General features: G+C 33.3%; 1 long non-coding RNA gene across 2 annotated transcripts; it reads left to right on the forward strand.

Moving 5' to 3' along the window:
• On the forward strand, window positions 608–3,353 carry LOC107638223. Of its 2 annotated transcripts, XR_002360498.1 has the most exons (6): window positions 609–1,246; window positions 1,359–1,478; window positions 1,820–1,886; window positions 2,298–2,811; window positions 2,894–2,956; window positions 3,055–3,353. It is a non-coding gene; the product is annotated as an uncharacterized LOC107638223 (long non-coding RNA). The 2 variants fall into 2 exon arrangements; XR_001619765.2 differs by having other exon boundaries at window positions 608–1,246; window positions 1,820–2,811.

Here is a 3,568-nt window from a genome sequence, read left to right on the forward strand (position 1 = left end):
GCAACACTTAAGGGTCATGCAAATGGAGCTAAATAAACAATACAACTAAGCTTATCTCACTAAATGTGCTTGAATGAGAACCTGAAGCGGTGACCGAACTTCTGGCGGCGCGTGAGGGCGCGTCCAGCGGCGAGGTTGGCAGCGTTCGAAAGCTTGCAACAAATAGAAGATGAAGGTGGCGGCGGTGACGAAGAAAGGCGTCGGGAAGAAGTCAAAAACGGAGAACAAAGTACTGCCGGTGAAACAAGATAACGGAGGTAGAAACTAATTGTTTCTGAAAAAAGAATAACCTAAGCTCTTGATACCATGTTAGAAACAAGAGACCAAACTAAAGAAAGTGTTTTGTGTATATTTAGTCTGATGAAAAGTACACTATACAAGGGGTATTTATAGATGCTAAATGAATCAAAGTAATAAAGGCATAGAATCCTATAATTAATATACAGATATGCTATATAAATATAAACGATACTAATTGATCTAAATTGATTCTAATGATTCTCTAACATCCATCATCATTCACATGGCATGCAATGATTCATACATACACAAACATTAGTTAATTGGTTCATTTCATATTTTTATGCCTTCTGTTTTTATGCTTAGTTATGCTTCATTTCATAGTTTTATGCCTTCTTTTTTTATGCTTGGTTATGCTTTAGAGTCTTTTTCTAGAAGATACTTCAATGTATTCTTCCTTTCTAACAATTTTTTCCCTTTATTTCTCCCGCTCTTAATTTTGACTGACCAGAAATCACAAAAAATCCTGAAATTTAAAATTTTTTGAAATTCAAATTAACCTATATGTCATATTCTCCAATTCTTCAACTCTCTAAATCTTCCTTTCTTCTATTACGAGCTTGATATTAAAGAAGGAAGAAGGTAGAGAACAGAATCCATGGACGCACAAGACTGTTGATGCCGCCGCACCTCATGGCTCCAACGTTCAGTGGAATCGTGGTGATTAAAGAGACAGCAACGGTGGTGGTAGGGGTTATGGCGGTGGATGAGGTGGGACCGCTATGGTGGTGGAGGAGGCTTGGTGGTGGTGGTTGCAATGGTCACGATAGAGTTCGTGGTGGTTGTTAATGTGGTGGTGGTTGGTACGGAGGAGGAAGAAGAGAGTAGATCAAAGAACGAATTGAGCGGCAGGCACAGAGAGCACATGCAGCGAGACTAAGAAAGCAGAGAGCACAGCAGCAGCGACAAGAACATAGCGGTGAGATCTAACCGGCAGCCAATCCAGGTTTGCATGTTCTTTTTTTATTCATTTCAAATTTTTCAAATATGATTCATAATACGGAGACATATCTCACATTCTTCTTCATGCCTTATTTCATCACTTTCCGACGATTCAGCTGCGGGTTCCGTAATTTTCAGCAGCTTTATGTGATCTTTTCTGTGAAGCATATTATGCTACTTCCGCAACGCAAAATCGCTCATCTCCCCTCAAAGATATCATACTATACAGTATCCAGGTGAATTTTTATCCAATTGCTACTTTTTCACACTTTTTTTTTTTACTTTTTTTTTATATTGATCTGAAGAAACTATTTTAGTGCCTCCATGAATAATATTTGTTTTTTACTGCTAACTTTCAGTTATTTAAAATTTAAATTTTGAATTTAAAATTGAATTGAAAAGAAGAGATTCATTTTTACCCCTTATAAAATTATGAAAGATGATTTTTTTCTCTTTTGTTTTTTCAATTCTTCTCCTCACTCTTCCTCTTTTGAAATTCCCATTTTTTCATTTTCCATTTCATCCTTTTCCATCTCATAATGTTTCTTCTTCTTTTTGATTTCGCACAAAAATACAGAACCAAACCTTGAGTTTCAGTTCAATTTTAGTTCCACAAAAGGCTCAACCACAGAAGAAACAAACTGGTACATATATACTAACTCCTCTTCTTTGGATCTCTCTTTTAAGTTGGTGATAGTTAATGGAGTATACTTCGAGCTTTATTTATTATTTTTATTTTTTCGTTCGAATTAGTTTTGAGACAGATTCCCATACCAGAGAGTTTTGATTCCCTCACCTTTCTCTTTGAAATTTCCGCACACAGAAAGTTTATGTATAACAGGTGTGGATTTGGTTTAGTATAATTCGGTCTCAACGCAAAAATTCTCGAATAACGATTCTCTATTTTTCTGCTTCCTTTGCTTATTCAACTTTTTGATCGACTCATTCCTTGGTTCCATTTTCTGATTTCTGCTCTTCCCAAATAATGTTCAAGTTGTATTCTTTCACGTGTTTATTGTTAAAACAAGGTGAGATTTCATTTGGATTTTGTTTAGGATAATCAAGAATGCAGGGTCGAAGGACTAGAACACGATACCGTTGCTCTTTGTTCTGGATTCTTCATGCACTCATTAAATCCAATGAAATATATATATAATCAAGCTCTTCCTATTTTCGATACCATGTAATCGAGCTCTTTGAATTAAATTTTTTTGTTCTCTATTTATTTTTATTATCATTTTTCTTCTTTTCTCTGAGATTTCAAATTTTCAATGCTGTTTACTGTTCTGATCGGCTTATGTTTCCTTGAAATCCGAGGTTGGAAAAGCTGGTGGTGTCAGATAGAAGTCCATGTCCGATGCTATGAACAAAGCAAACATGTTCTCTGATTCTTTTATTATTCTTCTTTCTTCGGATAACAATTATTTCCAATTTTTTTGTTGTTGTTTTAGGATTTATTCTCTAATTCATTATATTATCATTTTTCAGGAAAAAAAGCTTCATACCAAGCAAATGCTGGAGAACTGACTAGCATATGAGGACGATATAAGGGCCTACAACAAAGAATTGGTAATTACTTTAACTCAATATTTTTATTCTCTCTTATATTGTGATTCATACTAATTTTATGGTTGAGCTCTTAATGTTTTAGAATGAGGGTGGAGATTCTAATAAGTCAAAATCTATGGTGAATGACGATTATAATGATGAAGAGGTGATGAAGCTTTGTAATTTATTTTCAATTGTGAAATAGATTCTGACAGTAGTTGTTATTGTTTGTTAACGGGTTTGAAATGTTCTTATTTATTTTAGAGGATGAGTGAAGTAGTTGCTATGGTGAAAGAAGAGGCCTTGAAGTGGGAGGAAATAATTTCATTCATCATCAATCTTCATATAGTTTTGGGAGTTGATTGACAATACAGTTTGATCATCTTAATTTTATTTTACCTCAACTTTATTTATTTTTAACTTTAAAAGAGATTTAGTCTATATGTCAAATAAGGTTTATAATTCATATTAATTGTTATACTTAGGAGTACTAAATTTTCTTAGGATACTATTGAAAGGAATTTTTGGCAAACTAATTTTACTAATTAATTCTTTTTTATTTAGTCCTCTTTTTTATGAAACTTTTTACTTGTACGTTTATTCTGTTTTTGGATTTGAAGAGTCAAAGAAAGGCTTTATATCAATACTTCATAATTATTTTATTTTTGGGACATGTGATTAACTGTCGAAACTTATATTTCATTATTAAAATGAAAAGAATAAGTTGATTGGTATTGGAGATTAAGAGAAGCAAATTTTTAAATTCAAAAGAATTATT

The sequence above is a fragment of the Arachis ipaensis genome, chromosome B04 (assembly GCF_000816755.2).
Source record: "Arachis ipaensis cultivar K30076 chromosome B04, Araip1.1, whole genome shotgun sequence".
NCBI classification, from domain to species: domain Eukaryota; kingdom Viridiplantae; phylum Streptophyta; class Magnoliopsida; order Fabales; family Fabaceae; genus Arachis; species Arachis ipaensis.